Source organism: Oncorhynchus kisutch, linkage group LG10 (genome assembly GCF_002021735.2).
Source record: "Oncorhynchus kisutch isolate 150728-3 linkage group LG10, Okis_V2, whole genome shotgun sequence".
NCBI classification, from domain to species: Eukaryota; Metazoa; Chordata; class Actinopteri; order Salmoniformes; family Salmonidae; genus Oncorhynchus; species Oncorhynchus kisutch.
In genome coordinates this window covers 65,565,688-65,580,343 of record NC_034183.2, presented here as the reverse complement: position 1 = coordinate 65,580,343, position 14,656 = coordinate 65,565,688, and the positions used below count along the sequence as shown (strand labels likewise).

General features: G+C 49.7%; 1 protein-coding gene across 1 annotated transcript in view; it reads left to right on the top strand.

Moving 5' to 3' along the window:
- The first annotated feature begins 4,647 nt into the window (after positions 1–4,647).
- LOC109878668 (SH3 and multiple ankyrin repeat domains protein 1) overlaps positions 4,648–14,656 on the top strand; it is a 52,772-nt gene continuing 42,763 nt past the window's right edge. Inside the window, exon 1 of the mRNA XM_031834778.1 lies at positions 4,648–5,010. The gene's annotated coding sequence lies outside the window, so the exon portion shown is untranslated. The remainder of the gene's footprint in view (positions 5,011–14,656) is intronic.

The window sequence follows — 14,656 nt, the reverse complement described above, 5'->3', positions numbered from 1 at the left end:
CCATAGGCCTTGTTGATCTCTGCACCAGACAGGGTGCTCTTGCCAGCATACTTGGGGTCCAACATGTACGCTGCGGCGTGTATGGGCTTCAGGAAGAAGTTTCCTCTGCTTGGAGCAACAGTGAAGTGGGCAGGGCAGTACGGATTTCTTCTCTCACATCTGCAAGCAGAGTCTGAACATCAGACATGGTGGAATTGTCTCCCTCAATCCGTGCAATGGCTACGGCTATAGGTTTTAGGAGTTTCAGGCTGCTTACCATTCTCTCCCAAAATACATAATCCAGGAGGATTCTCATGATGGGGCTGTTCATATTGGCAGACTATGATATGGCCATTTCTTGGAGAGACTCCTTCCCCTCCACGAGAAAAACATGATGACAACACCACCCCGATGGGTGTTGCTGGGCAGCTTCAATGTGGTGCTCTTATTCTTCTCACTTTGCTTGGTAGATTGCTGCTATAAGTTGATGACCCTTCACATACCTAACCATTTCCTTGGCTCTCTTGTAATATTGTTTTCAGGACCATGATGTCCTTGAAGAGCAGATTCAATGCATGAGCAGCACAGCAAATGGGTGTGATGTGAGGGTAGGACTCCTCCACTTTAGACCAAGCAGCCTTCATGTTCGCAGAATTGTCTGTCACCAGTGCAAATACCTTCTGTGGTCCAAGGTCATTGATGACTGCCTTCAGCTCATCTGCAATGTAGAGACTGGTGTGTCTGTTGTCCCTTGTGTCTGTGCTCTTGTAGAATACTGGTTGAGGGGTTGAGATGATGTAGTTAATTATTTTTTGCCCACGAACATTCGACCAACCATCAGAGATGTTTGCAATACAGTCTGCTTTCTCTATGATTTGCTTGACCTTCCCTTGAACTCTGCATCCAGCAAATGAGTAGATAAAGTATGTCTGGTTGGAGGGGTGTATGCTGGGCAAAGAACATTCAGAAATCTCTTCCAATACACGCTGCCTGTGAGCATCAGAGGTGAACCAGTTGCATACATAGCTCGAGCAAGACATTCATCAGCATTTCTCTGACTACGTTCCTTCATTGAGTCAAAAAAACTTCTGATTCCATGAAGACCATGAGCTGTTGCTATCGATAAGGTGTCTGATTCATCATTTTCACCTTGAATAGAAGTAGAGGGACTTTTGCCAGAGATTGCTTGTTGTATGTGGTGAGGGAACTTTATGCACTTGGCCAGATGATTCTGCATCTTTGTTGGATTCTTTACATATGATTTGGCACATTATTTGCAAATGTACACAGCTTTTCCTGCAGTGAAATGTCTCCACACATCAGATAATGCCCGTGGCATTTTCCTTTAACGTTTTGAATAAAAAATAAAATAAAAAAAATTCCATGTACAGATAAATAGTTAAGCAGTTAGATTAAACAACTCCTTTGTAAGATAAATGTTTTAAAATGAAACATGTATGGAAACAGGTGAATTAACACTCCTCAGTTAGCAGGCTTAAGCAAGCTAAATCCCACATGGTAGCTAAAACTAACTAGCAGAAATTGTTATCAAGTTAGAAATGATTTAAACACACTTTGCTGTAGGCTACTATTTACTAGTTTACAAAAAATCATGAATGTCATATAAAATATATTCACCCCACCCAGAATTATCATAAAAACTTACCAGAAAGTATGTAGTCCTTGGCTCAGACAGTCTAGTAGTGTGGGCTCAATAGCATCTCATAAGTGTGCAAGATCTTGAGAATCATGTGATGGAAGAAGGCACTGTGCATGCAGAGGGTTGCAACTCCATTGAATTGGGGATAGTTTAACCAAAATATGCCACAAGACCTAGAATTGCCTTATGTGTATCCCACAAAAAAGGTTCACTGTTATAAGCTAACTTTTTTGATGAATTTAAGCTAAATTCCCAGGCTTGACTTCCCGTGGAAATTTCCCGGAAAGTTTCCGTCCCTTTGCAAACCTACTCATTGTATACTAAATTCAGCTAACCACACACAGACTCTCACAGATAGACACAGACAGGGGCTGCGTTTGGACAGGCAGCCTAATTCAGATATTTTTTTCCACTAATTGGTCTTTTGACCAATCTGATCAGCTCTGAAAAATATCAAATGTGAAAAGATCTGATGGGATTGACCAATTAGTGGAAAAAAGATCAGAATTGGTCTGCCTGTGTAAACACACAGACTCACCCAATCACGCAGGGGGAAAGCAAATTATTCAACGGCAGTGCGTACACACACAAATCAATGCAATCTCAATTTAGTGACAATGATGATGGATCACATTTACATTGTGCTTGATATTGTATGAGGTAACTCGCTAGAGTGCAGGGTGGACTTTTCCCAAAGGGCAAACATTTTGATGCAGATTAGATACAGTCGTTGTAAATAAGAATGTGTTCTTAACTGACTTGCCTAGTAAAATAAAGGTATACAAAAAAAACACAACAAAAATCAACAACCAAAAATCTGCAAATCGGCGCCCAAAAATACAGATTTCCGATTGTTATGAAAACTTGAAATCGGCCCTAATTAATCAGCCATTCCGATTAATCGGTCCACCTCTAATCCAGATACTAACCAAGCCAACACACACAACTCATATTAATGTTAGTGTTAGGACTTCATCTCCATGTATATTTCTGAACACATCCACAGACGTCCGTGCTGACTGATTCCCTCTGAGGGTAGTGTGTTTGAGCCATGAAAGGGGCGTGTCTGCTATCAGAGTCCCCCTAGCAGCTTTGACATGCCTCACTGACCCCTGATTGGCGTAATGGAAGGGATTTCTACTTGCTATTCATTTCAGTTAGTCAGTTGGAAGACTCTCTCTCCACCCACTGTTACTTCTCCCCACACACACATACAGTCTCTCCACCCACTGTTACCCCTCCCCACACAGACACATACAGTCTCTCCCCACTGTTACCCCTCCCCCCACACACATACAGTCTCTCCCCACTGTTACCCCTCCCCACACACACATATAGAATCTCTCCCCCACTGTTACCCCTCCCCCCACACACATACAGTCTCTCCCCACTGTTACCACTCCCCACACACACATATAGAATCTCTCCCCCACTGTTACCCCTCCCCCCACACAGATATAGAATCTCTCCCCCACTGTTACCCCTCCCCACACACACATACAGTCTCTCCCCACTGTTACCCCTCCCCACACACACACATACAGTCTCTCCCCACTGTTACCCCTCCCCACACACACATATAGAATCTCTCCCCCACTGTTACCCCTCCCCCCACACACATATAGAATCTCTCCCCACTGTTACCCCTCCCCCCACACACAAATAGAATCTCTCCCCACTGTTACCACTCCCCACACACACATATAGAATCTCTCCCCACTGTTACCCCTCCCCCCACACACATATAGAATCTCTCCCCACTGTTACCCCTCCCCACACACACATATAGAATCTCTCCCCCACTGTTACCCCTCCCCCCACACACATATAGAATCTCTCCCCACTGTTACCCCTCCCCACACACACATATAGAATCTCTCCCCCACTGTTACCCCTCCCCCCACACACATACAGTCTCTCCCCACTGTTACCCCTCCCCACACACACATACAGTCTCTCCCCCACTGTTACCCCTCCCCACACACACATACAGTCTCTCCCCACTGTTACCCCTCCCCACACACACATACAGTCTCTCCCCACTGTTACCCCTCCCCACACACACATACAGTCTCTCCCCCACTGTTACCCCTCCCCCCCACACATACAGTCTCTCCCCACTGTTACCCCTCCCCACACACACATACAGTCTCTCCCCACTGTTACCCCTCCACACACACACACATACAGTCTCTCCCCCACTGTTACCCCTCCCCACACAGACATATACAGTCTCTCCCCAACTGTTACCCCTCCCCACACACACATATACAGTCTCTCCCCACGGTTACCCCTCCCCACACACACATACAGTCTCTCCCCACTGTTACCCCTCCCCACACAGACATATACAGTCTCTCCCCCAACTGTTACCCCTCCCCACACACACATACAGTCTCTCCCCACTGTTACCCCTCCCCCCACACACATACAGTCTCTCCCCACTGTTACCCCTCCCCACACACACATACAGTCTCTCCCCACTGTTACCCCTCCCCACACACACATACAGTCTCTCCCCACTGTTACTCCTCCCCCACACACACATACAGTCTCTCCCCACTGTTACCCCCCCCCCCCCACACGCACACATACAGTCTCTCCCCCACTGTCTCTGTGTATGGAAATCATTGTATTTGTGTTATTGATATTGTGTGATGTGTTAATTTGATAGTTTGGGTCTGTTTCCATGTGAAGTCTGTGGTGCTGGGTGGTTCCCACTGTCTGTGTTCTGTAGTATCTTCAGTTCTGTTGATTAAAAAAAATGTATTCCCAGCTAAGAGTGAAGAACTCTTCAAAACATCAAAGAGAGGGAGAGAGAGCGAGAGAGAAAGAGAGGGAGGGGTGTGCCCTGTATCTGGGTGCTGGTGTAGGCGAGAGAGGGAGACTGGGAGGAGAGGATGAGGGGGAGGGGCGAGAGCGCTAGAAAGCGAGAGAGACACAGGTATGGGAGGGGGATAGAGGGAAATAAACCAACCAGATGAAAGTGAGAGAGAGATTGGGCTGTTTGAACGTGCCAGAGGGGAAGAGAGAGAGAGAGGGGGACATTTTCAGGACTGAGGAAATAGAAGTGTTACTACTGGGTTGTGCTGCCTGGCTCTAGAAGACCGACATGGAGAATATGCATCGCCCCACAGCACACACAGACACCGGACACCAGACACCGAACACCACGTAAAATGTGATTCAAAGGCCTCACTATCAGCGGTGATTTTTCCACTTCTCCCATTCCTTTTTTTAGTTTTATTTTGCGCTGCCTCCTCTCTCCTTATTTCTGTGTGTGGATCCCCCCTCCCTCCCTCCACCACTTCTGTCACTCTCTCCATTTCCAAAGGAGGGATCTGTGAATCAAGTGCAACAGAAGAAGAACAGTAAGTGAAGCGCTTTTTCTGCATCCGAGGGAGACAGAGAGAGGTGCATGGGGGAATATTGCAAGGCAAGCAGACGAGAGCAGGGATTGTCTCAGGAAAGAATGGACAGGGTTAGAGGGAGTTGCGGTTGCGGGTTGTTTATTCAAGTTACAGCGTTGATGTAAATGTGTCTAATTCATTGGTCACGTGGGTTGACGGAGAGTCACATCAATACTGTGACTGTAGAGGAAGATACACAGGCAAATACCGTGCAGAGAGAAGATAAATGACAGAACAAGATGACAGGGAGATAAAGGAAGACATAAGGGAGAGTTGGGCAACATGGACATTTTGGCAGCAGAATATTCTGATAGCAGTACATATATCACACATTCTCAGATGGAAAAAGGGACGGAAAGAGAAAGTGGGACCTTTTCTAGATGTAGTTCAGTGAAGGACTCGAAGGTAGGATTGGCTTGAGATGGCAATTTGTGTAGGCAGTCCCACTGGAAGTGGTGTTCAGTACAAGGCATCAGCGAGGTGTTATTTACACACCCACCCACATCCATTGGCATTCATTAGTCTACTGAAGGCTGTTGTACCCATGCAGGGATGGGGATGGACTGCTGCACAGTCAAGGCAGCTGGTGAATGTGATTGGTACTCACATCAGAAGACACAACCATTTGAAACCATGTAGTCAATCACACAGTGGCAGTCATGATGTCATGATGCAGGGGAACACTGCATGGGTAGAACTACCACGTATGATCTGCCACACAGAGATACCTGTCCATGTATTCCAACATGCACGAAGACATTTAGATACATCTATCCATCCATATGCACATACACTATTGTGCACTTTGCTGTGCATCCAAAGGCGTATGCACCTGTGACTTCAAACACTTATATATCTACTTTCATTTGAATGAACTTCCACATGTGCCTGCATACACACACACACACACACACACACACACACACACACACACACACACACACACACACACACACACACACACACACACACACACACACACACACACACACACACACACACACACACACACACACATACAGTCTCTCCCCACTGTTACCACTCCCCCCACACACACATACAGTCTCTCCCCCACTGTTACCCCTCCCCACACACACATACAGTCTCTCCCCACTGTTACCCCTCCCCCCACACACATACAGTCTCTCCCCACTGTTACCACTCCCCCCACACTCACATACAGTCTCTCCCCACTGTTACTTCTCCCCACACACACATACAGTCTCTCCCCACTATTACCCCTCCCCACACACACACACACATACAGTCTCCCCACTGTTACCCTTCCCCACACACACACATATACAGTCTCTCCCCACTGTTACCCTTCCCCACACACACACATACAGTCTCTCCCCACTGTTACCCTTCCCCACACACACATACAGTCTCTCCCCACTGTTACCCTTCCCCCCACACACACATATACAGTCTCTCCCCCACTGTTACCCCTCCCCCCCACACACATATACAGTCTCTCCCCACTGTTACCCCTCCCCACACACACATACAGTCTCTCCCCACTGTTACCCCTCCCCACACACACATACAGTCTCTCCCCAACTGTTACCCCTCCCCCCACACACACATATACAGTCTCTCCCCCACTGTTACCCCTCCCCACACACACACATATACAGTCTCTCCCCTACTGTTACCCCTCCCCCCACACACACATACAGTCTCTCCCCACTGTTACTTCTCCCCACACACACACATACAGTCTCTCCCCAACTGTTACCCCTCCCCCCACACACATACAGTCTCTCCCCACTGTTACCCCTCCCCCCACACACATACAGTCTCTCCCCACTGTTACCCCTCCCCACACACACATACAGTCTCTCCCCCACTGTCTCTATTATAAGGCTGTATTATTATAAGGCTGTATTATTATAAGGATGTATTATTATAAGGATTTATACAGGGTTGTATTATTATAAGGATTATTACAAGGTTGTACTATTATAAGGATTATTACAAGGTTGTATTATTATAAGGATTATTACAAGGTTGTATTATTATAAGGATTATTATAAAGTTGGATTATTATAAGGATTATTACAAGGTTGTATTATTATAAGGATTATTACAAGGCTGTATTATTATAACAATTATTATAAAGTTGGATTATTATAAGGATTATTACAAGGTTGTATTATTATAAGGATTATTACAAAGCTGTATTATTATAAGGATTATTACAAGGCTGTATTATTATAACAATTATTATAAAGTTGGATTATTATAAGGCTATATTATTATATGGCTGTATTATTATCAGGATTATTATTATAAGGATTATTATTATAAGGCTGTGCTATTATAAGGATTATTATGAGGTTGTATTATAAGGACCTTCTTCAGATGGAAGCACACGGTTGGTCTGCTCTGTCCCTGTCATTATCTGAGTCTTTATAGATGTCTTTGTCTCTGATGTTCTTCCTCCATCATATCAGCCATTGGAGGAAACACTGATCACTGGGTGTTGATGGGTCATTGTACTGGGCACATTTAATTACACACAAGCCTTGATGATGCAGCAAGAGGCTGAGAGAAAGGGAGGGAGCCTATACCTCATAAAGGGAGGGAGGGAGCCTGTACCTTATAAAGGGAGGGAGCCTGTACCTCATAAAGGGAGGGAGGGAGCCTGTACCTTATAAAGGGAGGGAGCCTGTACCTCATAAAGGGAGGGAGGGAGCCTGTACCTCATAAAGAGAGGGAGGGAGCCTGTACCTCATAAAGGGAGGGAGGGAGCCTATACCTCATAAAGGGAGGGAGGGAGCCTGTACCTTATAAAGGGAGGGAGCCTGTACCTCATAAAGGGAGGGAGGGAGCCTGTACCTCATAAAGAGAGGGAGGGAGCCTGTACCTCATAAAGGGAGGGAGGGAGCCTGTACCTTATAAAGGGTTGGAGGGAGCCTGTACCTCATAAAGGGAGGGAGGGAGCCTGTACCTCATAAAGGGAGGGAGGGAGCCTGTACCTCATAAAGGGAGGGAGGGAGCCTGTACCTCATAAAGGGAGGGAGGGAGCCTGTACCTCATAAAGGGAGGGAGGGAGCCTGTACCTCATAAAGGGAGGGAGGGAGCCTGTACCTCATAAAGGGAGGGAGGGAGGGAGACTGCACCTCATAAAGGGAGGGAGGGAGGGAGCCTGTACCTCATAAGGGAGGGAGGGAGCCTGTACCTCATAAAGGGAGGGAGGGAGCCTGTACCTCATAAAGGGAGGGAGGGAGCCTGTACCTCATAAAGGGAGGGAGGGAGCCTGTACCTCGTAAAGGGAGGGAGGGAGCCTGTACCTCGTAAAGGGAGGGAGGGAGGGAGCCTGTACCTCATAAAGGGAGGGAGGGAGCCTGTACCTCATAAAGGGAGGGAGGGAGCCTGTACCTCATAAAGGGAGGGAGGGAGCCTGTACCTCATAAAGGGAGGGAGGGAGCCTGTACCTCATAAAGGGAGGGAGGAAGCCTGTACCTCATAAAGGGAGGGAGGAAGCCTGTACCTCATAAAGGGAGGGATGGAGCCTGTACCTCATAAAGGGAGGGAGGGAGCCTGTACATCATAAAGGGAGGGAGGGAGCCTGTACCTCATAAAGGGAGGGAGGGAGCCTGTACCTCATAAAGGGAGGGAGGGAGCCTGTACCTCATAAAGGGAGGGAGGGAGCCTGTACCTCATAAAGGGAGGGAGGGAGCCTGTACCTCATAAAGGGAGGGAGGGAGGGAGCCTGTACCTCATAAAGGGAGGGAGGGAGCCTGTACCTCATAAAGGGAGGGAGGGAGCCTATACCTCATAAAGGGAGGGAGGGAGCCTGTACCTTATAAAGGGAGGGAGCCTGTACCTCATAAAGGGAGGGAGGGAGCCTGTACCTCATAAAGAGAGGGAGGGAGCCTGTACCTCATAAAGGGAGGGAGGGAGCCTGTACCTCATAAAGGGAGGGAGGGAGCCTGTACCTCATAAAGGGAGGGGAGGGAGCCTGTACCTCGTAAAGGGAGGGAGGGAGCCTGTACCTCGTAAGGGAGGGAGGGAGGGAGCCGTAAAGGGAGGGAGGGAGCCTGTACCTCATAAAGGGAGGGAGGGAGCCTGTACCTCATAAAGGGAGGGAGGGAGCCTGTACCTCATAAAGGGAGGGAGGGAGCCTGTACCTCATAAAGGGAGGGAGGAAGCCTGTACCTCATAAAGGGAGGGAGGAAGCCTGTACCTCATAAAGGGAGGGATGGAGCCTGTACCTCATAAAGGGAGGGAGGGAGCCTGTACATCATAAAGGGAGGGAGGGAGCCTGTACCTCATAAAGGGAGGGAGGGAGCCTGTACCTCATAAAGGGAGGGAGGGAGCCTGTACCTCATAAAGGGAGGGAGGGAGCCTGTACCTCATAAAGGGAGGGAGGGAGCCTGTACCTCATAAAGGGAGGGAGGGAGCCTGTACCTCATAAAGGGAGGGAGGGAGGGAGCCTGTACCTCATAAAGGGAGGGAGGGAGGGAGCCTGTACCTCATAAAGGGAGGGAGGGAGCCTGTACCTCATAAAGGGAGGGAGGGAGCCTGTACCTCATAAAGGGAGGGAGGGAGCCTGTACCTCATAAAGCAGAAGAGAAAGTTACACTGTTGATTCAACTATTGATAACTATTTAGGGAAAATATTTGGGCACAGACGCCATGCGCAGGCACACACACACACACACACACACACACACACACACACACACACACACACACACACACACACACACACACACACACACACACACACACACACACACACACACTCTGTTGGTGTTTTATATGTGCACATTAGCTGCGGGCGGGTGGCGGGAGAGATGAGAGGATGACAGAGTGGATAATCAGACAGAGGCACAAAGGGAGATCTAAAATTAGCCTCAATGGTGAGAGCGATTGACAAATTACAAAACTGGAATGACACTGACATTCCTTTGCCCAACATGTAGAAACTTCTCCTCTGCCTTTCTCTCTCAACTCCCACTACTGTACAGTATGTGTGTGTATTTCTGAGTGTGTGTTTGATACAAGGATGTATTGCTGGGTAGCCTAGCAGTGAAGAATGTTGGGCCAGTAACCAAAGGGCACTGGTTTGAATCCCCGAAGTGATTAGGAGAAAAATCAGTCAATGTGCCCTTTAGCAAGTCACTTAAACCTAATTACTCCTGTAAGTCGCTCTGGATACGGGCATCTGCTAAATGACTAACATGGAAATGTTAAAGGGTACTCCTGTACTTTTGTAAACTTTTTAGCCAGTAGTTCTGAAAGTAGCACTCACGAGCAAAAAGTGGTCCCCTAAAATTGCGTACTACATCACATATATGCAGATATGTGTACCATGTCATAGCTCTCTCGCTCTGCTGTGGGTGCATCATGTGCATCTTGCTAGCTGTCACTCATACTGCGAGGGGCTGAAGCTCGTTGGTTGAACTGGAATTGCTAGGGGGCCGGCCCACGTAGGGGAAATGGTACAGCACTGCTTCCAGTTAAACTGTTGCTTTCAAACTAGGCATTTCGTACAGTAATTATGCTCATACATTATGCATGTGATGACACATCCAGCCCAAAGCAGGAGGTATACAAATACTTAGTCGCCAAAGTTCCAGAGCATTTCTTCAGTGTTGTTGACGTAGAGCCCAGTGTTGGTGCTGCTCCCTGCTGACTGTGTGTCAGTGTTCCTGACGTAGAGCCCAGTGTTGGTGCTGCTCCCTGCTGACTGTGTGTCAGTGTTGCTGACGTAGAGCCCAGTGTTGGTGCTGCTCCCTGCTGACTGTATGTCAGTGTTGCTGACGTAGAGCCCAGTGTTGGTGCTGCTCCCTGCTGACTGTGTGTCAGTGTTGCTGACGTAGAGCCCAGTGTTGGTGCTGCTCCCTGCTGACTATGTGAGTGTTGCTGACGTAGAGCCCAGTGTTGGTGCTGCTCCCTGCTGACTGTGTGTCAGTGTTGCTGACGTAGAGCCCAGTGTTGGTGCTGCTCCCTGCTGACTATGTGAGTGTTGCTGACGTAGAGCCCAGTGTTGGTGCTGCTCCCTGCTGACTGTTTGTCAGTGTTGCTGACGTAGAGCCCAGTGTTGGTGCTGCTCCCTGCTGACTGTGTGTCAGTGTTGCTGACGTAGAGCCCAGTGTTGGTGCTGCTCCCTGCTATCTGTGTGTCAGTGTTGCTGACGTAGAGCCCAGTGTTGGTGCTGCTCTCTGCTGACTGTGTGTCAGTGTTGCTGACGTAGAGCCCAGTGTTGGTGCTGCTCCCTGCTATCTGTGTGTCAGTGTTGCTGACGTAGAGCCCAGTGTTGGTGCTGCTCTCTGCTGACTGTGTGTCAGTGTTGCTGACGTAGAGCCCAGTGTTGGTGCTGCTCCCTGCTGACTGTGTGTCAGTGTTGCTGACGTAGAGCCCAGTGTTGGTGCTGCTCCCTGCTGACTGTGTGTCAGTGTTGCTGACGTAGAGCCCAGTGTTGGTGCTGCTCCCTGCTGACTGTGTGTCAGTGTTGCTGACGTAGAGCCCAGTGTTGGTGCTGCTCCCTGCTGACTATGTGAGTGTTGCTGACGTAGAGCCCAGTGTTGGTGCTGCTCCCTGCTGACTATGTGAGTGTTGCTGACATAGAGCCCAGTGTTGGTGCTGCTCCCTGCTGACTGTATGTCAGTGTTGCTGACGTAGAGCCCAGTGTTGGTGCTGCTCCCTGCTGACTGTGTGTCAGTGTTGCTGACGTAGAGCCCAGTGTTGGTGCTGCTCCCTGCTGACTGTGTGTCAGTGTTCCTGACGTAGAGCCCAGTGTTGGTGCTACTCCCTGCTGACTATGTGAGTGTTGCTGACGTAGAGCCCAGTGTTGGTGCTGCTCCCTGCTGACTATGTGAGTGTTGCTGACGTAGAGCCCAGTGTTGGTGCTGCTCCCTGCTGACTGTATGTCGGTGTTGCTGACGTAGAGCCCAGTGTTGGTGCTGCTCCCTGCTGACTGTGTGTCAGTGTTGCTGACGTAGAGCCCAGTGTTGGTGCTGCTCCCTGCTGACTGTGTGTCAGTGATCCTGACGTAGAGCCCAGTGTTGGTGCTGCTCCCTGCTGACTGTGTGTCAGTGTTGCTGACGTAGAGCCCAGTGTTGGTGCTGCTCCCTGCTGACTATGTGAGTGTTGCTGACGTAGAGCCCAGTGTTGGTGCTGCTCCCTGCTGACTGTGTGTCATTGTTGCTGACGTAGAGCCCAGTGTTGGTGTTGCTCCCTGCTGACTGTGTGTCAGTGACTGTGTCAGTGATCCTGACGTAGAGCCCAGTGTCGGTGCTGCTCCCTGCTGACTGTGTGTCAGTGATCCTGACGTAGAGCCCAGTGTCGGTGCTGCTCCCTGCTGACTGTGTGTCAGTGTTGCTGACGTAGAGCCCAGTGTTGGTGCTGCTCCCTGCTGACTGTGTGTCAGTGATCCTGACGTAGAGCCCAATGTCGGTGCTGCTCCCTGCTGACTGTGTGTCACTGATCCTGACGTAGAGCCCAGTGTTGGTGCTGCTCCCTGCTGACTGTGTGTCAGTGATCCTGACGTAGAGCCCAGTGTCGGTGCTGCTCCCTGCTGACTGTGTGTCAGTGTTCCTGACGTAGAGCCCAGTGTTGGTGCTGCTCCCTCCTGACTGTGTGTCAGTGTTGCTGACGTAGAACCCAGTGTTGGTGCTGCTCCCTGCTGACTATGTGAGTGTTGCTGATGTAGAGCCCAGTGTTGGTGCTGCTCCCTGCTGACTGTGTGTCACTGATCCTGACGTAGAGCCCAGTGTTGGTGCTGCTCCCTGCTGACTGTGTGTCAGTGTTGCTGACGTAGAGCCCAGTGTTGGTGCTGATCCCTGCTGACTGTGTGTCAGTGTTCCTGACGTAGAGCCCAGTGTTGGTGCTGCTCCCTGCTGACTGTGTGTCAGTGTTGCTGACGTAGAGCCCAGTGTTGGTGCTGCTCCCTGCTGACTGTGTGTCAGTGTTGCTGACGTAGAGCCCAGTGTTGGTGGTGCTCCCTGCTGACTGTGTGTCAGTGTTGCTGACGTAGAGCCCAGTGTTGGTGCTGCTCCCTGCTGACTATGTGAGTGTTGCTGACGTAGAGCCCAGTGTTGGTGCTGCTCCCTGCTGACTGTGTGTCAGTGTTGCAGACGTAGAGCCCAGTGTTGGTGCTGCTCCCTGCTGACTGTGTGTCAGTGTTGCTGACGTAGAGCCCAGTGTTGGTGCTGCTCCCTGCTGACTATGTGAGTGTTGCTGACGTAGAGCCCAGTGTTGGTGCTGCTCCCTGCTGACTGTGTGTCAGTGATCCTGACGTAGAGCCCAGTGTCGGTGCTGCTCCCTGCTGACTGTGTGTCAGTGTTCCTGATGTAGAGCCCAGTGTTGGTGCTGCTCCCTGCTGACTGTGTGTCAGTGTTCCTGACGTAGAGCCCAGTGTTGGTGCTGCTCCCTGCTGACTGTGTGTCAGTGTTCCTGACGTAGAGCCCAGTGTTGGTGCTTCTCCCTGCTGACTGTGTGTCAGTGTTGCTGACGTAGAGCCCAGTGTTGGTGCTGCTCCCTGCTGACTGTGTGTCAGTGTTGCTGACGTAGAGCCCAGTGTTGGTGCTGCTCCCTGCTGACTGTGTGTCAGTGTTGCTGACGTAGAGCCCAGTGTTGGTGCTGCTCCCTGCTGACTGTGTGTCAGTGTTCCTGACGTAGAGCCCAGTGTTGGTGCTGCTCCCTGTTGACAGTGTGTCAGTGTTGCTGACGTAGAGCCCAGTGTTGGTGCTGCTCCCTGCTGACTGTGTGTCAGTGTTGCTGACGTAGAGCCCAGTGTTGGTGCTGCTCCCTGCTGACTATGTGAGTGTTGCTGACGTAGAGCCCAGTGTTGGTGCTGCTCCCTGCTGACTGTGTGTCAGTGTTCCTGACGTAGAGCCCAGTGTTGGTGCTGCTCCCTGCTGTCTGTGTGTCAGTGTTGCTGACGTAGAGCCCAGTGTTGGTGCTGCTCCCTGCTGACTATGTGAGTGTTGCTGACGTAGAGCCCAGTGTCGGTGCTGCTCCCTGCTGACTGTGTGTCAGTGTTCCTGACGTAAAGCCCAGTGTTGGTGCTGCTCCCTGCTGACTGTGTGTCAGTGTTGCTGACGTAGAGCCCAGTGTTGGTGCTGCTCCCTGCTGACTGTGTGTCAGTGTTCCTGACGTAGAGCCCAGTGTTGGTGCTGCTCCCTGCTGACAGTGTGTCAGTGTTCCTGACATAGAGCCCAGTGTTGGTGCTGCTCCCTGCTGACTGTGTGTCTGTGGGATACCGTCCTGACAATGTCTTTGTTCCTCAAGTTGTCCTCTCATGCCATGACGTCAATACGCTAAGCTGAAATACTCTTATCAGGTAGGAGTGTGGCTGTACTTACCACCTACACACCACTACTCAGCACTAGATTAATTATACACACAGCTACACACACTCATATTGATTGGCAGACAAAGTGAGCCGTTTATATTGTGACGAACAGTGACTCAATGACTGTCAAACATCATGCTCATACTGATCAAGTCACACACAGACCAGGACTTCACTCATCTGCAACCTGATTGTTTGAGAAACTGACCATTAATTATCAAACAATTGAGAAAGCTAGGTCGATAGTAGCCAAGTCAAACATCTAGGAAGAACCCTTGAGAGGATGGAGGCTCT